Source organism: Cervus elaphus, chromosome 19 (genome assembly GCF_910594005.1).
Source record: "Cervus elaphus chromosome 19, mCerEla1.1, whole genome shotgun sequence".
Classification (NCBI taxonomy): Eukaryota; Metazoa; Chordata; class Mammalia; order Artiodactyla; family Cervidae; genus Cervus; species Cervus elaphus.
Window position 1 is genome coordinate 26,349,829 of NC_057833.1, and position 23,901 is coordinate 26,373,729.

The following is a 23,901-nucleotide window of genomic DNA, read 5'->3' on the forward strand; positions in this document are numbered from 1 at the left end:
CATGTAATTATTTATAGAGATTATTAGAGAAGGCCTTGAGATAGGAGAGAATTTTAAAAGCAAGAAAATATGTTTATTACTGCTAGGAAAATTATAAAATAATTTTGTATCATCTCTGCAGTATAGTAGTCACTCAACCATGACTTACTCTTCTCTCTGCATATCCATTTAATCATTTTAACAGAATGGAAAAGTGGCCCCTATTTGGCCAGGATTAAGTACCAGGCAGGCATTGGCGCCGAGTAGGCGGCTACTATGACTCGATGGACATTGTGAATATATGCTGGGCAAAAATGAGCCCCTGTGGACCTGAATTAGGTATTTAATTATTAGATTTTTAGAGTCTTTCATATTTTTCAGGAATCTGTTGTAAAATGTTAAATTTCTTAGGATGAAGAAATACCTGAATCTATGGCACCTCTAAGGGATTAGTAAAATAACAGAATTAATTGAAAAATTGCTCCAAAGTTAGTATTTACAGACTGGATTGGTAGCCTTGGCAGTCTCAGTAGTAAGCTCTGTGATAGCTTTGTGAATGCCATCACCCTGTACAAGCTTTACTTTTTTTAATCCTTTTAAGTGGCCTTAGACTATATTCACATATTGACCCATGAGAAACAATACTAAGGAAAGTTTCATTGTTTAGGCACTATAGCCACATCAAATCCAGGGTCTGACAAATCTAGTACCAATGTGACCTTCACAAGCTTCTCTGCACCTCCCTTTCTTCATCAGTACAATAAGAATAATATTATCATTATCATTGATAATATTAATACATACCATAGGATTTTTGTGAAGATCCAGTCATTCATTCATTTATTTATTCAACACATTCTTAAGAACACCTACTATGTGTCAGGCACTATGGCTCTTTTCAGAGGAGGAAAGAAAGACAGTAAACAAAAAAAATAAGAAAATAATAGAGTATGGAGAAAATTAACTTGAGAGGGACAGGAATATTTAAAATAGTGTATGTAGGGAAGATATCACTAATAAAATGGCATTTGGGCAGAGACCTAAAAGATTATAGTGAATAAGTCTTACAGGGGTGGAGGGAGTGGGATCATATTGGTGGAAGGAGGAGCAGAGGTAGAGTCCTTGACATGAGCATTTGTGACATATTCATAGAACTGCAAGGAGGCCATCATGGCTAGAGCTGTGTGAGCAAGGGGGAGAATTTTGCAGAGATAAGTTCAGAAAGATATCAGGAGGATAAGAGCATTTAAGAGCCTTGTAGAACATCATAAGGCTTATATGCCTGTCTTTTACTATATATTGTCACATTTAAGACTGTGTTACCTTCATCAGTACTCCATATGTGCTGTGCTATACTCAGTTCCATCCAACTCTTTGCAGCCCCATGGACTGGAGCCCCCCAGGCTTCTCTGTCCATGGAATTCTTCAGGCAGGAATACTGGAGTGGGTTGCCAGGGGATCTTTCCGACCCAGGGATTGAACCCATGTCTCTTATGTCTCTTTCATTGGTAGGCAAATTCTTTAGTACTGAGCCACCTAGGAAGCCCATTATTCCATGTATGACTAAGAAAGAAACAAACCTTCCATGTAAACAGTAGTACAGTTTTCCAATTAAATATTTTTATTTTCTATTTGTTGAAAGAGTTCATTTAGCTTTATTTAGACAAAGATTCATCTTTATGCCATTCTGGCCTGCCACTGGGTCTTGTTGCAAACACAATAACTTCTAATTTCAACATTGAATTGTAATAGAGACTTACTGAAGATGTTAACTCAAGATATGTAGACCTAATGGTACCTATAATTCAACTGAAGTGATGACGCTGTGAGCAGCTATGACCAGGTTTATTCATGAGTAAGCTGCAAGTGCTGCATCACAACTGCCATCTGCTTGACAGCAAATATTAGACAACTTTTGATTTCATAGATAAAAGTGTGTTAGTTTCTCAGTCGTGTCTGACTCTTTGCGATCCCATGGACTATAGCCCACCAGGCTCATCTGTCCATGGGATTCCCCAGGCAAGAAAACTGGAGTGCCATTTCCTTCTCCAGAGGATCTTCCCGACCCAGGGAGCAAACCTGGGTCTCCCGCATTGCAGACAGATTTTTAATTGTCTGAGCCACCAGGGAAGCCCCTGTATATAAAAAGTAAGTTTTATTATTATCAGTTAAATATCAGTCTAAATGCAATAGAAGTTCAGAGGAAAGGTTATTGAGAAAACGGGTAATTATTTACTTCCAGAATCATTCTTGCACCCACGAAGAGAATAGACCGATTGAAATGAGCAAAGGTGGAGGCAGAGAGTGGGCAGGAAGTTTAATTACACAGATTCAGAGAGATGGTGGTGATTTGACTTCACATGGGAGTTCAGAAATAGTATGACGTGGTTAGGTTCTTCTATATTTTGAAGGTAGAATTGACAAAGTTGTTGATAATTGGATATGGGGGATGAGAGAGAGAGAAAAATCAGAATGACTCTTGGGTTTTGCCTTGCAATTGGGAAGACTGTGGGCAGTCCGTTTAAGGTCCATAGAGAAGGTCAGGAGTCTGATTTTAGACACGATACATTTGAAAATTATTACTCATTCAAATAGAAATGTTGAGCAGGGAGTTAGAAAATGGGTCTGAATTTTGGAGAAGTATAGTCTAGAGATACAAAATTGACATAAAATGACTCCATTCTGGAATAGATGCTGTTTAATACCATGAAACAGGGAGGCATCACCTAGGGCAGTGTTTCTCAATATTTTTGGCACTATCCACACTTAAAATAACATTTTACATCAGGAAGGTACACAGACCTAAGCACTGGAAAAAGATGTATTGCTCCATGGTAACTTTATTTTACTGTGTGTGATACATTTTGTTTTCCTTGTCTCCTTTTATATTTTTGCTCAAAAACCACAAGTTACTACATGCTTCACCAGAGGGCAGTGAAAGTACTCGCTAGAGCTCATGTCTTCCTGACCCTTAGTTTGTGCTCTCCTACTTTATAACCAAGATGAGAACCAGTGATTCCACTCTTTTCTACAAGTTTCAGGTTGCGAGGAATACCTGAATGAAAAGGAGAAAGGCAGGAGGACACAACTTAAGGTGACTTCCAGTCAGGTCCTTTTATAATCCTTTCCCCTTACGGGCAGAGCAAATGACTTGCTTTTCACCAACAGAGTATGAAAAAAGTGATAGTCACTCCTTGATTATATCATGGTGTTAGGCATAGGCAGTGTGTTGTCCTACAATGAGAATGAGGATAGAGAACATGTGAGTTCCAAGGGCTGAGCCTTGTAGTTCTTCAGCATTCAGAAGTTGGATTGATATAGTATATGCAAAGATTTTCAACAATGCCTAACTCAAAATTTTAAGTTTTTAAAAAAGTTTTATTATTAAAATTATTCCCTCCTCCAAACATTCTTTGATTTATTTATATCAATCTTAAAAGGGCTCAGGCTATGTGTGTATGTGTGTTAGTCATTCAGTCGTGTCTGACCCTTTGCAACCTTATGGACTCTAGTCCACCAGGCTCCTCTGTCCATGGAATTCTCCAGGCTAGAGTACTGGAGTGGGTGTCATTCCCTTCTCCAGGGGATCTTCTGGACCGAGGGATGGAACTCAGGTCTCCTGCATTACAAGCAGATTCTTTATTGTCTGAACCAGCAAGGAAGCCCTCAGGCTATAGTATATAGAAAAAGAAATAGGTAATATGTTCGTTTTCTATAGTATATAAGGACTAATCACAGATTTGGTAAGTTAAACAGCATACGTTTATTATTTCCGTTTTGATGACTTAGAAATCTGAGTACAGTTCAGCTGAGTTTTCTCTTTCAGGAAAGAAAGAAAGTGACGTCACTCAGTCGTGTCCGACTCTTTGCGACCCCATGGACTGTAGCCCACCTGGCTCCTCCGTCCATGGGATTTTCCAGGCAAGAGTACTGGAGTGGGTTGCCATTTCCTTCTCCAGAGGACCTTCCCGACCCAGGGATTGAACCTGGGTCTTCTGCATTGTAGGCAGACACTTTACCATCTGAGCCACCAAGGAAGATCTCCTTCAGGATCCCCAGCTAAATTCTAGATGTTTGCCAGGACTGTAGTCTCATCAGAAGCTCATCTGGGGAAATATCCAATTCATAGCTTCTCAGGCTGTGGGCAGTGTTCATTTCTTTAGAACTGTAGGATTGAAATCCTCAGTTGTGGGCTGTCTGATGGGGGTCAGTCTCCACTCTTGGATGCCACTCCTGTTTCTATTCCTTGATCCTCTCCATAGACAGTTCAGAGTATATGTCTTACTTGTTCAAGCATAGAATGTGAATTTTTCAAGCTCGAGTCCACTAAGAGGACTTCCCTCATGGCTCAGATGGTGAAGAATCTGCCCACAATGCAGGAGACCTGGGTTTGATCCCTGGATTGAGAAGATCCCCTGGAGGAGGGCATGGCAACCCATGCCAATATTCTTGCCTAGAGAATCCCCATGGACAGAGGAGCCTGGCTGGCTGCAGTCCCTGGGGTTGCAAAGAGTCAGGTACAACTGAGCGACTAGGCACCCAGTCTGCTAAGATGGACTCATATAAGGTAACACAGTCAGGAGAAGGACAACACACTGCCTATGCCTAACACCATGATATAATCAAGGAGTGACTATCACTTTTTTCATACTCTGTTGGTGAAAAGCAAGTCATTTGTTCTGCCCTTAAGGGGAAAGGATTATAAAAGGACCTGACTGGAAGTCACCTTAAGTTGTGTCCTCCTGCCTTTCTCCTTTTCATTCAGGTATTCCTCGCAACCTGAAACTTGTAGAAAAGAGTGGAATCACTGGTTCTCATCTTGGTTATAAAGTAGGAGAGCACAAACTAAGGGTCAGGAAGACATGAGCTCTAGCGAGTACTTTCACTGCCCTCTGGTGAAGAGGACAATATAATTACCGTATCAGAACCCTTGTTTTCTCATCTTTGCAATGATGATGGAAGTGTCTTTCCTGCATCTTTTCTCACAGGATTCTCATGAGTATGATATTAAATAATTTATGTAAAATTAAATTTTGAGCTATGCAGTAATGACAATATAAAAATGATAAGCTGACACTATTCTATGTGGTGATGATTATACTTTAATTCTCTGGTTAGTCACCTGAGCAGATGCAGCAATATTATCAATGCCATGTGGCAGTTCACCTTGCTCTCAACCTTATCCATAGCAAGCTCTCAAATATTTATTGAGTGAGTAAAGTATGTTTTTCTCTTTTTGGTTTATAACTAGTTTTGTCTATCTTGGGAGCCATAGATAGTTTTACCTTCTTTTATAAAGTATGTTTGATTTTTAAAGCAAACCACAAGTGTTGCACAGTTTGTACTAAAGGACTACTTTATTGCTTTTTTTATTACCTAAAAAATGCAACAAAAGTTTAAAATTAATAACAGTCAGTAACAGGGAATAGGGATAATAAAAGTTATGTTTCTTGCTTCAGAAGCAACTCACTTTCCATTTGCTTATTAAAATATGAGAAAAGTTTCTGGTGGTTTATCAGGGGAGTAGAAAAAAGGAGAGAGAGAAAGAAAGGGAATTTTTTTTTAACTTGAAGCTTAAATTTGCTACTCAGCATCTTTCAATCGAGAAGAAAATTGGGAATTTGCCTGATTTGGATGGTTCCTCAACTACCAGAAGACCCACAGTCATTTTTGGGAGGAGAAAGCAACAATGAAACATTAGGGGAGAAACAGATTAGAGAAGAGCAAATCTAGATACCATCACCGTTTCATAGAATCATTTCAGTTGGTTAAAGTGGTAAGCTTAAATGACCATTCTAAGAAATCTTATATAATATACAGAGCAGAATCCCCAGGAGAGAAAGATATTTTTCTTTGCAAGACAGTATCCCTTTTGTATTTGTTTAAATTTTTAAAGTTTCATCAAATACATCTTCCACTGCTCATCACTTAATAGCATCTTGTCAATAATTCCTATTTATGCCTGTCACTGATCTATCTAGTGCTGAGTTTTATGCCCTTTTAGCGTCTCAATCAATCTCCTGAAAATGATATTAACACAATCCAGGCTTGCCTTTCACCATCCACAACTTCCAAATAAATAGTCTTCTTTCAATTGAAATTCGTTTCAGTAAAAGCCAATTTCTAACCTTTCAACCTAGCTCTTGCTCAGTCCACTTTCCCTTCTTTATCACCACAAGGACAACAGTATCCACATGTAGCATGTGCTATGGGCCCATTGTCCACAAACACGTATCTGAACTATTTATCTTTCATTCAGGGAAGAATTCTGGTGCATTTATCAATCTTTTCTGCTTTGGAGCCTCCCCTGGTGGCTGAGTGGTAAAGATTCCGCCTGCCAATGCAGGAGATGCTGGAGATGCAGGTTCAAAACTGGGTCAGGAAGATCCCCTGGAGAAGGGCTTGGCAACTCACTCCAGTATTCTTGCCTGGAGAATCCCATGGACAGAGGAGCCTGGTAGGCTATAGTCCATAGGGTTGCAAAGAGTTGTATACGATTGAGCACGCGTGCAGAGTCTGCCTTGGAACATTGATTTAAAGTGCCTTGTGAAGCCCTAGTGAACTGTACACTTCAAAATGGGGGAGATGGTGAGATTTATGTTTTGTATACTTTGCCACAATTTGAGAAAATAAAAACTATGAATACAAAAAAAAATAAAAAAATAAAGTGCCTTGTGAGATGAAGGCAGGATTAATCTGATATAATGTATTTGGTACGTTTTTTGGATATTGCTGAGAAAGGATTTTCATAATTACTTCCTCTTGCAAGCAAGAAGTGAAGGAGGGCCACAGATACAATAAACTCGGGCTCAGTGGAGATGAGGTTTTCCAATTTACTTTAGTGGTAAAAGAAAGTATTTTTGAGTAGGTAATTCAGGTCAAAACATTCAAACCTTTGCCACTGATCCGAGGAGCTTAGATTCTACCCCAAAGAAATGGGGAATCACTGATGGTTTTAGGGATTGTGAGAAACTGTGAAAAAAAGTAAGCAGGTAATCTTTAGCGTCCTATGATTCAAATATCTTGAGACCAGTGTTGCTTTGAAGATAGTTATTCTCATGCTGGTGTGAGGTGCTAAGGTTGGGTAGATTTAGAAGTGAGAAAGACAAATGGATGTGAATCATGTAGCAGAGAAAAATGACCAGAGTTAGTGACAGATGTGACAAATGTATAAGATGTGGCTAGACTGTGAGTCCTAAGAAAAGCAAAAATACAAAAACTTTTGTAGAAACTGTCTTAAAGGTGAGTTTTGGGAAATGGAAAAATAATATGTTTATACTACAGGTCTATGTAAACTTTGCATGTATGTACAAGAAGACAGTATATAACAGAGGTGACTCTTCTTTTTATACTCTATGGTTTTTGACTTTTTATTTTGCTTAAAGCTATGTGAAACTTTGAATTAGTCCAGTATCTAAAGTGGTTTGAATAGCACCCCTTCAAAATTCATGTGAGAGTTGGACCATAAAGAAGGCTGAGTGCCGAAGAATTGATGCGTTTGAATTGTGGTACTGGAGAAGACTCTTGAGAGTCCCTTGGACAGCAAGGTGATCAAATCAGTCAATCCTAAAGGAAATTAACCTTGAATATTCATTGGAATAATATTTCTGAACTCAGCATTCAGAAAACTAAGATCATGGTGTTTGGTCTCATCACTTCATGGCAAATAGATGGGTAAACAATGGAAACAGTGAGAATCTTTGTTTTTTAGCAGTCTGAAATCACTGCAGATGGTGACTGCAGCCATGAAATTAAAAGACGTTTGCTCCTTCGAAGAAAACTATGACCAACCTAGACAGCATATTGATAAACAGAGACATTACTTTGCCAACAAACGTCCGTCTAGTCAAAGCTATGGTTTTTCCAGTAGTCATGTATATGGATGTGAGAGATGGACTATAAAGAAAGCTGAGCCTGAGGAATTGAGGCTTTTGAACTGTGGTGTTGGAGAAGACTTTTGAGAGTCCCTTGGACTGCAGGGAGATCCAACCAGTCAATCCTAAAGGAAATCAGTCCTGAATATTCATTGGATGCTGAAGCTGAAACTCCAATACTCTGGCCACCTGATGCGAAGAGCCAACTCATTAGAAAAGACCTGATGCTGGGAAAGATTGAAGGCAGGAGGAGAAGGGGGTGACAGAGGATGAGATGGTTGGATGGCATCACTGACTAGATGGACATGAGTTTGAGTTAGCTCCGGGAATTGGTGATGGACAGGGAAGCCTGGCATGCTGCAGTCCATGAGGTCACAAAGAGTCAGACACAACTGAGTTACTGAACAACATCAAAATTCATGTCCACCTAAACCCTCAAACTTCCCTGGTGGCTCAGACAGTAAAGCATCGGTCTACAATGAGGGATACCCGGGTTTGATCCCTGGGTTGGGAAGATCCCCTGGAGAAGGAAATGGCAACCCACTCCAGTACTTATTACCTGGAAAATCCCATGGATGGAGGAGCCTGATAGACTACAGTCCATGGGGTCGCAGAGTCGGACACAACTGAGCGACTTCACTTTCACTTCACTTTAAAACCTCAAAATATGACCTTATTTGGAACTAGGATCTCTGCAGATGTAATTAGTTAAGATGAGTCATGCTAGATGAGGGTGGGCTTTATATCCAAGGACTGGCGTCCTTACAGGACAAGGAGAGAATACAGAGATGCACATGTAGGGGAGAACGCTGTATGAAGACAGAGGCAGGCTTTGGTGTGAGGCAGCTGCAAGTCTAGGAACACCACGTACTGCTAAGAACTACCAGAAGCTAGGAAGAGCCAAGGGAAAATTCTTTCCTAGACTTCAGAGGGGGAATGGCCCTGATTACAGCTTGGTTTCAGACTTCAAGCCTCCAGAATTGTGGCAGAATACAGTTCTCTCATTTCAAGCCACTAAGTCTGTGGTAATTCGTTATAAACACTGTACTTGGTGCATCGTTTGGATGAGTTTACAGAAATCTGTCATGGAGGGCTTATCATTGTATTTTTTTTTAATGAGGAAACTAAGGATTTGAAGAATTTTTGCCCTATGAACACAGTGGTAGTAACTCATGGAGATGGGATTCTTGTAATTAGGGTTTAACTAAGATCCTCCGAGCAAATGCCCTCTTCTCCATTCCTTCAGCTTCAGAGCAACTCCCAGGAAGTCAATATATTTCAAGGCTTAAGGGTCTCTGAAAAAAAACATTTTGTGTTGAGTAATCAGAATCAGGAATAGGTCCAGGTTCCTGTCCCAGGTAAGACATCTTTTTCCTTTGCTTCAACTTCTTAGGTTTCTCTGGGCCTCTGAGTCTTTGGGGATTACTTCATTTTGTTTTCACCTTTCCCAATTTTCCAGTCTTTGGTAACTAAAGATTTTTATAATCTCTAATTTTTTTTTTTACACAGGGACATAAGTTCTGTGGGTGTTTCAAAATACACACACTTCATAAACTTGGAGTCTCAGAGAAGCAATATGCAAAATATTTAAGCTTTTTTAATGGTTTCTTCTTAATTTATCATAATGTCTTTGATGGAATGCAAATCCACACTTTGGAGTTTCTCCTGTTTATAGAAGATGTATGCTATCAAGTGAACTTTTTTCCTTTGGAAGGAGAAATATCACCAAGATTGAATAGAAATCTTTAAAAATGTCTTTCATAGCCATGCTTATAGTATATATTGAAGGTAAATTCAATTTTTAAATTGCCAAGTTTCCCCCATTATAAATATTTAACATATACATTATTGGATTTATAAATGGGTGAATTGATAGTCTGATCACTTAAATTTTTATTTATTGCCTATCTCCATATTACTGTAAATGCTTTGGAAGTCTCATTTTTTATTTGCATGTCTCTTTGTTTCAAATATTTCTGAGTGGGGCTGGAAGGCAAATTCCCTTCTATTTGTCCTCTACTCTGAATTGTTTTAATACTAGAAAAACACATTGGTTCAAAATACAATCAACAGTTACTGATTAAGTGCCTACTATTGGCCAGACACTATTCTAGATAATGAAGATACATTGAACAGAAGAGTAAAATTATGGTTATATGCTGATGTATATGCATGCATAAGAGATTAATTTGATTAACTCTCTGGGAAATACTAAGATATAAAAGAAATAGTAAAACAAAGTTGTTTTAGGGAATATTTTGTACATAATATTAGTGACTTCTGATTTAAACTGCCATAACTCATGCTTTGATTTTCTGACACAGTGAAATAGAATGTGAGCTACAAATTTCACCACATGTAATTTAAAATTTTCTAGCAACCATGCTTGAAAAATGTATTAAAAAGAAATGAATATATTAAATATATTAAAACATATAGTAACTATATGTTTTATTTAACCCAATATATCCAAATACTATCATTTCAGCAAGTAATTAACATAAAAATTGTTCATGAGATCATACTTTTTTGTACCAAGCATTGGAATTCACAATTTTGTATATTTCACAAATACAATATATCTCAATTTTGACTAACCACATTTAAGGTGCTCAAAGCCATGTGTAGCTAGTGGTGACTATAGGACACATTACCTATCTAATGCCTTGGATTTTTCCTTGCCTTTTTCATTTAAAATGGGGACATCCTATCTTTTCCCCCCGTCTTGTTCACAGTCTACAAATGGAAAAGATGGGGGAGAAAAGCAAGGATTTATACTGTTATTTTCTTTGGCATTCCAGTAGAAGCACAAATTATAGGATGTATTTAAAGGACATTTAAAAAATATAAAGCTAAAAATGTTCATAACTTCCTTAGAAAAATATTAAGTTTGGATAGTAGAAGTAGTTAATAAAATCTCTTGATATATTATTTTCTGAAAATAACTAGGTGAGTGATATTTCTAGGTTTAGAAATTTAAAGGAATTTGGAAAAGGCGTCAAAGCCATGATATGAACCTTGACAGATTCTTGGCCAGCATCCAAGGGATTTTTCTCATTGGAGCAGCTCTGAAGAGGAATTTTATCATATAACCTGTAACTGTTTTCTTTCCAAAATCTACTGTGTTGAGTCTCAGATGATAATTTTTTTTCTTGTTCTCTGGCAGAATTCAGTACTATTTTATATATAAGTTAGACTGCATTATTACTAGATGGCTTAAAGGGAAAACAGTTTTTTTGCAATTCTTAGTTTCATTTTTTTCTTGATTAGTTTAATAGGTTTGATGAGTGTTATACAGTTGTTAATATTACAATGAAACCTGGCACTGAAATCTGGAGAATGAAAAGAGAAGTGGAATTACTTTGTAATTCTGTCTCTAATACTTTATAAAATCATAATTAAAGGACAGATTGTTTTCAGTCATAAATTTTTACTTCAGAAGTGCTCAAATGGTATGAAACTGTATGGACTTTGCATCTTGGGTCTCACTAGGGTTATGAGTTTCCTCACTGTGAAGTGGGAATCATAGTACCTTCATTGTAGAACTGTTCAGAGGATTAAATGAAATAAATATGTGATATATGGCATTTTGGGCTTCCCCAGTGGCTCAGCTCTAAAGTGTCCTTCTTCAGTGCAGGAGACACAGAAGATGCAGGTTCGATCCCTGGTTGGGGACGATCCCCTGGAGGAGGGCATGGCAACCCACTCCAGTATTCTTGCCTGGGAATCCCATGGACAGAGGCGCCTGGTGGGCTGCAGTCCTTCGGGCTGCAAAGAGTCGGACACGACTGAAGCTGCTGAGCAGGAATGCGCACAAACAGCATTTAAGATTATCAAAGCATTGTGTGGCTATTAGCAAAGGTTAATTACTACTTCTCCCTTACTGTAACCACAGCTTATTATTTCTGCTAAAAACAAGACAAAAAACCAAGTTCTTTCTTCAAGCTGAACAACAGGAGAGGAAACATTTTTTTTCCTTCTTAAGAAAACTGATTTTAAAAAAAGACTTGGTTTTAAAATACCCATCAAGAACAAAATCCTGTTCCTATGATTTATGTAGGCATATAAATTTTTAAGTGACAAGTGCAAAATAGCATGTATTTAGGTTCTTGGATCATGACTGATTACTTGAAGTAATCAAAATATCAAAAATGAAATTTTTAAAGATAAAAATACTGCTCTTTGTCAACATATTAATCAAAAGGATTAATCAAAAGTCACTGAGGAATTAACTCAATAAAAATCATAAAAGAATAGTCATTATAGTCTTAGAATAGCTGATGTATAATTTTTTCAAGAGAAATGCAAACTAAATTATTGTTTGCATTTATTTATTGCACACCTCCCATTTATCATTGGTGAGGACAGTATTTTAAGCTAGTTAAGATAAAATATTGTCTGTCATTTAAATTGCTTTAAACCCTCTTCACTAGGACCTTAAATGCCCCAGTAGGACATCTTAGCATAGCTAGATGTTTTCCGTCTTTTAATTACTATGACTAATTTTTTACAGCTCAGTTACAAACCCTTGAAAATAATGAATATGGTGACACAATCTTAATTATAATGGTGCAAATAGCACCACTCTAATACAGTGTGAGACTTACATTGAAAAGGAATTTCCCCGGAATTGAAGCTCTTCTGATTGCTTTCCACATCACGTTTTAAACAAACACTGTGGAGCTTTAGCCATTACTTGGTTGCCTAGGATACACAGTTAATGTAGCCCTGAGATACTGCTGCCCGTTAGGCTTTGAGGCCATGCCTGGAGGTGCTGCACGTAGCTGCTTCTTTAATATATTAGATAAATTTAACAGAGACACTTTGGGAGAGATGCATTTTGATTAATGAAATAACCAACTGTTTCTGAGTAGTTACATTGATAATCATTATTCTTGTTTTAATTTAGTGTAATCTTCTTTGAGAAGCTAAAAGTGACTGTTTTTAAAACAAACGCAAAATTGATTCAGTGACGTAATTCTCAGGCCATTGTCCAAGTATATAATTTTTTTTTTTTTTGGTTACTGAAATACTGAAAAAGATAACTGGCTATTCACAGGGAGTCATTTCTATAAACTTTTTCTTTTGATAGGTTCTTTTATTGTTACGTTGTTATTTAGTCTGTGTGACATATTAGTTTATTTTTATTAAGATATTAAAAGGTTCATATATTATCATAACATTTTATTACAATAAAAATAAACACTAGCCAGATATTTGTAACCAAGGAATTAATGACAGTATAGATGCAACCACTGAAATGTACATAAATTTTAACATTTGGTATATAGGTTACCATATCTTTCAGATTAACAAGTTATCTTTCAGTTTCTCTAATAGTACATTTTAAATAGTTCACCAAATGTTAATTTGGGATTAAATGTAAGACGGAAGTAGAAAGTTGTTTTAAATCATAGGAAAATTTGGGGTTATCTGATTTTTAAAATTGATAATGATCTTGCCTTATTCCTATGGAAAATTGAATTGTCTTCTTGGCTGATTTGAATGCAAATCAAATTGGAATTGTTGAGTGGGAAAATCTAGCACTGAACCAGCAGGTGGTGCTTGAGTTATAAGTGCATTCAAGATAGTGATTTTTTTCTTTTTAAAATAATGTTGCACAGCCTTCAGGAATGGTTGCTCTTGTTTTCATTTATTAGATAGGAGTCATTACATTTTAGAGGGAAATATATTATTAATATTTAGTGCTTCTAAATTGTGTCTGGAAACCATAGGCTTAACTCCTTTCTGTCCTTTCCTCCCTTCCTCCCTCTTGTCTCTAATCCTTGTTTCTTGCTCCACAGTTGTTTCAGCAGTTGTTCTGTCTGGTAGGAAGCCTGAAGTCTTTCCTCCAAAGCAGAGCACCTGGGTGGTGGGATGGTAATACATTGTTTCTACAGTCAGCTGCCCAAGGAGAGATTCAGGCATGTTGCATGCAGGTGCTGCCCTTTCTGTATGGGAGGGCTTTGAGGAGTCCCTAGCCCGTCATCTTGAAATCCTGGTATACGTTATGGCTCCAGTTTCCAAGTTCAATCTGCTGTGGCTTTCAACTCTCTTTCCCTGTGGTTGTTAACATGCAGAGTCCTTTATTGTGATTCCACTTTATTAAATCCTCAAAACACATATGGTCTGAAAGGTAACAAAGTTATGTCTTTTCACATTTGTTACAAGTACTAGGGAGGGAGTTTATGCACTAAATTTTCCAGAAAAAAAATTGACCATTTGGCCAAATTAAATAAGAAATCAAAAAGCATTGCTTTTTGGTAGATTGTGCATTTTTTAATTGCAATATAGTTAATTTACAATGTTGTGTTTCTTGCAAGTGTACAACAGAGTGATTCAGTTATATGTATATATAAATAGATATATGCAAACATGGTGCATTTTTAAATTAGATCTACTAATTCTAGTGAATGACCATCATTCCTAAATAACAAAGGACATCATACTTCAGCTTACCTAGTGTGATTTCTTTCCATGAGCAAATCAAGTATACTATTATATTTTAATTATTAACTATTAAATCTAAAAAAGTTCTAGATGGTCCACTACTTCTACAAAAGTAATCAGAGACCAATTTATAATTGCATTAATTTTAGAGGATCCCTTTATGGTTGTTTTTATTAAGCAATATTTTGTTTTATAGTATGGATGATTTTAAGGTCCTGGAAGCTTATATATACCGTCATATTTCTGATGTTTTTGCTTAGGTGATAACTAAGTTACATTCCTAAAGTAATAGGAATGCTGTTTCTCTGTCTATTATGAATTATTTTAGATAATAAACTATGTGGACTGTTAATTCATTTTAATAGAAGCAGTCTGAATAGATCACATTTTTTTCTCTCAAAAAAAGCCCACTTTCTCCTTTTTTTTTTTCTGCATAAATTTTCCCTCTTAGAGTTAATTCTTCAACCAATTATTGTAATGGTTTCTTCCTGAACTATGATTTAAAGTGTCAGACCAGTTGGTATAAGCAATGGCAGAGTAAAGCAAATAAAATAATAGACCTTCTTTCTGTATGATTAACATGACATCGCTTATCCATTTTTCAGTTTTTTTTCCTTTTCCTTCTTAGAATTAAACTTAATACACTATCTGTCAGTTATAAATCAGGCTACGCAAATAGGGGTCTACTAGGTCTCTGATGAAGGGAATGAAATTCATTTTATCTTTGTGAGCTCCATTGGTGGTATGTCATTTTAATATTCTGTTTTCCAGGTTCTTATGATTAGGAGTAGACATATATGCAAAATGTATACATGGTTCATTCAAACTCCGACTGCTATTGAAAAACGTAATAACCGAAATCCAAAGCCCTAATGTTCTTGGGTCCAGGGAGTGAATATTTTGTTGTTTTTATTCATGGGAGCTTATTTTCATATCCTTTCTCCCTTCGGATCTTGCATATCAGAATCAGTGAAACAAATTTATTTCCCATTTCATCTTTGGCTACTTGAATTTACTGCAGAGCTCGAGAAAAGGAATGTAAAATACTAATGAAACAATTCCAGCTTACATCCCAGAGTGCTGAGAATCAAAGGATTAGGAAAAAGACCCCTCTTATGAATTGATGAGAAGGACTAAAATTTCTTACTAGTTCACAAATTATATTTAACTTTTTACTCTTCCACTGCATATAAAGCTTTTTGTCAGCTGGTTGATTCTTAGCACACCAGGCCAACTCTTCTGTCTCAAATCTGCATAGAGATAAGTTTTTAGAGGAGCAGAGTCCCTTTGGGGATGAAATTTGCTTTTGCTATTTTTGTTATTCCTTTTTCACGGGAGACTATAATAATTTTCTGCTCTAGGGTCTTGAAATAACATTAAAGATTGACAATTCAGTTAGGCTTGTCACTCTCAGGTCTAAAGTTGACTCATACTGCACTGGGGAATGGTGATGTCCACATGACTTTTTAAAGATACCTTTTATATATAAATATTATTTTTTCAATTACAGGTGGCATTTCAAAATGCTTTTCTTGTTGGTGTCATTCAAATACATTACTAAAATTTTATCTTTGTATACCCATACTCTCCCTTCAGGTGATTTTAGTCTTTGGAGGAGTTCTTAGAAACTTCTTCCTCAACCAGATACTAAGAAGATGGGAGCACAGAAAATCTGGAAGACTCCACGAGTGGAAGTTAGGCAAAGACAAAAGGAAATAGATGCCCTAGGTTAGAGATAGCTGTGGGACTAGAGTAAAAAATGAACTCAGCTCAATTCATTTTTAAGCTTTATATTCAGTACTTCATGCAATATGTGAAAATGAGAACTCTTTCTACCTACCTTCAATTCTTTTGTACCTTTGTTTTTTCTCCAACCTTCTTATCCATAGAAGTGGTATTACTCATTGATTTCTTAGTCGAAGAAAGAGGAACTTGGTCCTGTGCCCCATCCTCGTTCCCTACAAAGCTCTGCGAATGTGAACACTGAGCTTAGACAAAGCATATAGGTTCATTATGGACATTTTATGTGTAATGTGTTGGCAAGCATAATGTCCAAGGAACATAATTCACAGACAGGTTTGTAAAACCAGCATCAAAGGAGTGGAAAAGAAATGCAAACACAGAAAGGGACCAGAACATTGTTATGAGATATAATTAAGCCTTCTCTCTTTTGTTTTTATTTCTGAACAAAAACATTTCCCTTTTCCCTTCTCAAAAAGTCTTCTCCTATGTAGGAGGGAGGCTTGGGGGCTTTGGGAGGATTGCAGTGTGAGAAAGGAGTCATTAGAGTAATCAGAATGAGTTTCACTTGAAAATCCACATACAATACAAGTTTCTTTTTCCCATTGTGTGGTTGGTCTTGCCATCTTTATGGTATCTTTTGCAAATAAGTTGTTAATTTGGATGAAATCTAGTTTATAAATTTTGTCTTTTGCCATTTGTACTTTTGGTGTCATATATAAAAAGACTTTGCCTAACCCCAGCTCACAAAGATTTGCTCCTATATATTTTCCCTAAGAGATTTATAGGCTCTGTCCTTTAGGTCTATGGCCCATTTGGCTTAATTTTGTTTGTGGCATGATGAAAGGCCTAACTTCATTCTTTTATATGTGAATAGCCAGTTGACCTAGTACCATCTGTTGAAAAAACTGTTCTTTCCCCATTGAACTGACTTGGTATCCTTGTCAAAAATTGCTTACTGCAAACATGAGGATCTATTTCTGGACTCCTAATTCTGATTCCTAATTCTATTCCATCAATCTATATGTCTATCCTTTTGCTAGTACCACAGTGTGCCTTGGTTCAGTTCAGTTTAGTTCAGTCACTCAGTTGTGTCCAACTTTGCAGCTCCATGAACCGCAGCACGCCAGGCCACCCTGTCCATCACCAACTCCCGCAGTCCACCCAATCCCATGTCCACTGAGTTGGTGATGACATCCAACCATCTCATCCGCTGTCATCCCCTTCTCCTCCTGCCCTCAATCTTTCCCTTGGTAGTAAGTTTTGAAACTGGGAATTGTGAATCCTGTAGCTTTGTTGCTTTTCAAGATTATTTTGGCATTTTAGAGTCCCTCAAACTGCCATTTAAACTTTAGAAACAGCTTACCAAGTTCTGCACACAGCTGAAAGTTTGATAGGAATTGGGTTAAGTCTATAGGTCAATTTGGAAAGTACTGCCATCTTAACAATAATAAGTATTTTGATTGAGGAACATAAACTGTTCTCCCTTTTATTTAGTTTTTTAAAAATTTCTTTGAATAATATTTTATAGTTTTCAGAATAAAAGTTTTGTACTTTTTATTAAATTTATTCCTAAATATTTTATGATTATTTTTATGCTTTTGTAAAGGTGTTGTTTTCTAAATTTATTTTTTGATTATTCATTCAAATGAAAATAGTATAGTATACAAAACAGAATTTAGCTTTTATATTGATCTTGTATAGTGCAAAATTGTTGAACTTGTTTATAAGTTTTAATAGTTTTTTTAATGGAGTCCTTATGATTTTATAGAACAAGTTATCTTTGAATAGATTTTTTTTACTTTTTCTTTTCTAATGTGGTGCCTTTTATTTCAATATCTTGCCTAATTGCCATGGCAGAAACCTTCAGTTCAATGTTGAATAAAAGTATCAAGAGCAGACAGGCTTGTTTCTGATTTTATGGGGAAAGCATTCAGTATTTAATCATTAAAATAGTAAAATTAGCTCTGGGTGTTTCATGGATGTCCTGTATCAAATTGAAGACATTCCTTTGTATTTCTAGTTTATTGAGTGTTTTTCTCATGAAGAGCTGTAGAGTTTTTTCAAATGAGTTTTCTGTATATACTGAAGTAATCATGATTTTTGTCCTTTATTTTGTTGCTATAGTATTTTACATTAATGAAATCTAAAACCAGCCTCAGATTCTTAGGATAAATTCTACTTGGTCATGGCAGATGATCTTTTTTAATGTGTTCCTGGATATAATATGCTAGTAGTTCATTTAGGAGCATACACACTTTTATAATGCAAAACACTTGTAAAACCAGGCTGAAAGACAGATACACACTGTGTTTCACCCTTGCCCTATTTTCTTTCAAAATGTTTGGCAGCAGCAGCAAAAATGAGGAGATACAAATTTAAAGTATTTGATATGAAATATGCATGTCCATTGAGCTTCCCTGGTGGGTCAGTGGTAAAGAATCTACCTCCCAGTGCAGGAGATGTGGGTTCAATCTCTGGATCGGGAAGATCCACTGGAAAAGGAAATGATAACCCACTGGAGTATTCTTGCCTGGGAAATCCCATGGACAGAAGAGCCTGGTGGGCTGCAATCCATGGGGTTGCAAAAGAGTCGCACGTGACTTAGTAACTAAACAACAACAACATATATGCACATTAGTGGTGTGGTTAAAGAAATCCATAAAATAACAATTATGCCAATCCTAACAATCAGTTTATAGCCAGAAAAAACATTTTGAATCTGAATCTAGGTGTCCCAGAAAGATATCCCTGCCTCCATTGTGAGATAAGGAGAAAAAAAAGTTGTGGATCTAGATCTATATATCATCTATCTTATCTATTTATCTGTATTTCATATATATATTTATCTATTTATCATCTATCTTATCTATCAACTCTCTTATCTATTTATATAATATCTATTTTTATCTATGTATGTAATATTCTTCCCACAAAAAAGCATTTTTTGAGAAATATAATTTTCTATTGATTTAGCCTTTACTTGGTAGGCAATGCAGAAACATCTTTTGATTGAGGGTGTGCTATAATAGATGTGCAAAATCTGGTTAGATGAAAAGCACACATATCTATAAAGATTTTAACCTACACAAAAGGCTGTATACTAAAGGTCCAGACTCTGACAACCAACCTAGTAGATCTTCTGGAAAACAAAGGGAAACATTGTTTATCTTGTCAATGGAAAGGACTTGCTTATATTAATTCAGGATTTAATAGCAAGCTAAGCCATAGGGAGCTGCTATCATGATGATAAACGCCACTGGAGTCCTCCGGAAAAGGTACTTCTGATGTAAGAGACCTCAGGGAAAGGTTTCTGGGGAATCCATAATTAAATGTCACATCATGGCAAGGGCAGAGGAAAAAAATGACTCTACTTGGAAAATGATAAAATATGAATGTCGGGTCAAAATATTTTTATGCCTTATATAAAAGGCTGACTCTCTATCTAGTGGCTCTGGACTTCCAGTCAAGCAGCTTCAGTGAATAGACTATTTGCTAACAAAACAGAGATAGTGAATACACTTTAGCGTTGCTAGTTGCTAGTCCCAATAATACTGATAAAAATTCCTGAGTTCTTAATGTCATTTTTTTCCTTCTGGGTTGATGTCACATGAAAATTGAATAGAATGATACAACAGTGATTTGTCTCCTAACAGACAGTTTAAAACATATTAGGGATAAAAGAGTTGTACTTGCTTTCCTCACTTTCCCTAATTTAGTTTGTTTATTAAAAAAAAAAAAAAAAAAAGGAAAAAAGAAACCTACCTTAACTTTTGTATGTGTCTTCTAATAAGAGGACATGGTGATTCAAAACCAGTTCATTTCTCCAGATGGGTCCAACTCACTGTGATGAACACATAAAATAGGAAGGTAGGTAAATTAACACAGAGTACTACCCCTGGGGGCTGCCGTAGAAGCAAGCAGCTAAAATTATTGGGCATCAACTAAACTAGGTAGTTGGAATGCCTTCAGTGATTGTGATCAATACTAGTTTATTCCTACAGTAAGGGTAAGTGAAAAATTCTAATCTTTAAAAAAATGGATTCCCACTTTCATGACCTTCTTAGGTAAGTTCTTAACAGTTAAAGAATGGACCATCTTTTGCACAAGATACAGAATGAAAATAGCTCTTTAGATAAGTTTATATAAAACCAGATATAAAACCAATGTATTTTGAATAAAACCAGTATCCTGGTCACCGCTTCTCCCTAATCCCTTACCCAACCTCCTTTTCCCAAGAAATGGTGACTGGAAAGAGAAGAATTAATACAGAATAGGAAAGAAAAATCTTAGGGACGGAAGTAAAATAACACAGTGAAGTTTAGGAACTAGAGAATACAGAAAACAAAAGTAATGATACAGGCAATTATAGGCAACAACATCTAAAGTGAAAATATGTTTTTTTTTCCCCCTCATACCGCAGTTTATAGGCAAGGAAGCATACATCTGTTTAATTCTTGGATAATGACAGGTTTTGGAATTGAAGGAGAAATTAAATGAATAAATTGTTCTCAAAACTAAAAAAAGTGGTATGTAGGTGGGAGAGGTAAGGGCTGAGGACCAACACTGACAAAGAAGAACAAATGAAAGTAGATCTGATGTAAAATCAAGAAGGAATCAGATTATCTTCTGTGACACTTTCAAGGACTAGAGAAAAAGTTTGACCTTATAAAACACACTGAATTATTAGCTTCCAAAAACCAGTTAGTAGATTTCAGAATTAGTTACGAGAAAGACTACACAAAAATTTGACTTAGTATTTTATAAACTAAAGTGAAAGTTTCGTCACTCAGTCATGTCCAACTCTTTGCAACATGAAACCAATAGAGTCTAATTAAGATAGTGCTTAAGTATTACACCTTAAATATCATAATAATCAATGCAATAACAATCTATTAACTTGCTTCTTTGTTTTCATTAAGTAGCACATATTTTATTATTGTGCCTAGTACAATATCTGGTAAATAACTGGCAACTGAGAACTATTTCTTGAGTTAATATAGAAATATATTTTATCCAATGCCTTCACAAAGCAGGTGATATTGTTGGCCTTCACCAGATATTACTTATATGCACATTATGTGGCAGACCAAAAGAACACGCTGATGTTCTGAGGGGTTGATAATCTTTGAAATGGCATAAATGGGCTCACTGCCATTTATTCTATTTATTGTGGTTTTTTGTACCACTGCTCCAACTCGTGGAAACATAGTGATGTTACAACTAAAAAAGTCTAAGATACAAAGTCTGAGAAAAGTCAGGTAGCTTATATCCCTAAGAAAGTTGAGTATGTGTCCATATACCCACCACATCCCTCTATTTCATGCTTCCTTTATGGAAGCTGGCATTCTTGTTCCCTATAGGCCCTCTGGTGAGCAAGCAGAACTGGGCTCACTTCAATTCTTCTATCAACAAAATCGCAGAGATGCCTTAGTTTATCCTGTGATGCTCTCCATCCTTTCGTGATATAATTTGTTTTGTTCATCTCTCTTCTCTCCAGAACCCCATTTCACTTCCTTTTCTCCAAGGCTGACTGTATCATCTTTTTAGGGATGACAGTATATCTGTTTTCCCTTTAAAGGACATTGACATTTTTAGTGAAACTAAAGACTCAAGCAATCAACAGAGACATTGGAGAAGAAGAGGGAGGAAACAAAAGAACTGAGATTGTCTTTCAATATTTTGATGAATTGTCACTGTACCAGGTAGTAAATATAGAATTTTTCCATTTGTCCCAACTGATTAAATGTAGTTAATGCTATTTCCAAAATGCTTTGGTTTTCTTAATGAGAAAAAGATAGTGAAATAGTCTCAAGTTCCAACTACATGCTATACGTGACTGCAACATGATACATTAATATATGCAATATCTTATTTAATCTTTACAGTGATGTTTTTTAAAAAGTAGCTACTGCATTCCCATTTTACAGATGAGGATATTGAGTGTCAGAAATACTGAGATTTTTTTTTAAGGACTCATAGCTAGGTATATTATGGCTATAGCTCTAGACCATTATATTTTCTTTCATAAAGCACTACTGACCATATCAGAAAATTAAGTTCTAATTTTTATATGATCTGTTGGTGCAACACATTCTGCCTGAGTTTGGCATCCATTTCTCTTTCACTTGATTTGTGCCAGATTCCTTTGCAAGAAGGGAGGTCTTGATCTTATTTTCATGAAAGTGGCTCACTCTTTTAGTGAGGTTTTAGGAACCTGTTCCTATGGGTCCTGTTGTTATTTAGTCACTAGGTCTTGTTCGACTCTTTGTGACCCCATGGACAGTAGTCCACCAGGCTCCTCTGTCCATGGGATTTCCCAAACAAGAATACTGAGGTGGGTTGCCATTTCCTTCTTCAGGGGCTCTTCCTATGGGTCTTATTTCGGATAAATTATTTTTTAGATTTGGGTGGTGGATTGTTTGTATTCTACCTGTAAAATTATTTGTACATATTTGAATTTAAATATACTTCCCCAAAAACTTATAGAGATTGCCTGGGTAGACCTATTATTAATAGCAGCAACTTCGCTATGGAAGATCAATTACAGGGCAGTGTTTGATTCCCTCAGAATGCTGTGTCTACCAAAACTTCTATTATTATTGAGACCTTTCTCTAAATGGAAGCTTTCTGCTGTTGACCCTTAAAGACTCATAATAAACTCACACTTTAGCAATATCTGCAACAGTTGAGTTCTGCAGTCTAAATTTAATTTATTTTATCATTAATATTTGATAGCACCTTTAATATTTAAAATCACGCAAATATCTAACAAGGAGTGGTAACATGTATAGAATCTTGAGTAGCTTGTCCTGGAGTGTAGTCTAAATCATGTGCTCTGGGAGAATGATTTTGTAGTGACTAAGTACTCATCAGCTCGAGGGACAAATACACCATTTACTCTACCGTGTTATATTTTCTTCCTTGAACAGCTGCAATTTATTATTCATATTACTTCATGTCAGGGCTTTGTACTATCAAATATATCATAGCAAGTATCCATATCTTTGCCTCCTTCACGTAGAATTTGGTAGGAAAAGCAGTTTTTTTTTTCTTTTAGAATTTTCTCATCACTGTTTTTCAGCTTTGAAACAGTATTGCCAACATTCTGTTTTCTGTATCTTAGGGGAAAGTGTTTTATGGGGCTACAGGGATGAGATAACAGAATCAGCAAGCTGCTGGCCTCTCATTGGGCTGTTTGATGGAGAGGGAGTGGGAAAATGTTCAAGAATAGACTCTGGATGCTCTGGGCAAGTTCTCTGTTTTCTCCTTCAAGGTTAACTCCAGCCTGTGCAGTTTCATTGACAACCATTGACAACCAGAGCCTGGTGCTTGCAGATAGACACTCAGATTTCATTTGTCATTTGTTTAATGTTTAGTATAGTGAAACCTGTCCGAGGAGGCAGTTTTCAACTATGTAAGATTTCTGAACACTAGCACATCACCGTTTAAAAAAAAATTAAAATAAATCAGTTAGGAATTCAGACAAATTTATGTAACGTAAAGAGGCACCGTGATATATTTAGTAAGGAGTGGTGAAAATGTGTGGATCTGGGGCCATACTGGTCAAGGTTTATGTCTGTGCTTCACATATTTTAGTTATGGAACCTAAGATCATTGACTTCATTCTCTGAGATTCAATGAAATGAAAAGAATGGGACTCACCTTGAGGGCTGACATGAGAAATATATACCACATTAGGATAATAGATGCTATAAAATATGTATACAAAAAGTTTTGTTTTTTTATTTATTTCTTCCTTTTCTTGTTCTTCCTTTAAATGTTTATTGAGCTCTTCAATGCTATGCTTTGTTCTAAGGACATGGCGATAAGCAAAAGTGCGTGTACTATCTGCTCA

At 36.3% G+C, this 23,901-nt stretch overlaps 1 protein-coding gene and 1 non-coding gene across 7 annotated transcripts in view; one reads left to right on the plus strand and one right to left on the minus strand.

Moving 5' to 3' along the window:
- The window catches only part of NLGN1 (neuroligin 1), an 894,249-nt gene that overhangs the window by 308,607 nt on the left and 561,741 nt on the right, over window positions 1-23,901 (plus strand). The gene's annotated exons all lie outside the window — the stretch shown is intronic.
- Window positions 3,945-4,016, minus strand: TRNAC-ACA. Its single transcript has one exon. It is a non-coding gene; the product is annotated as a tRNA-Cys (tRNA).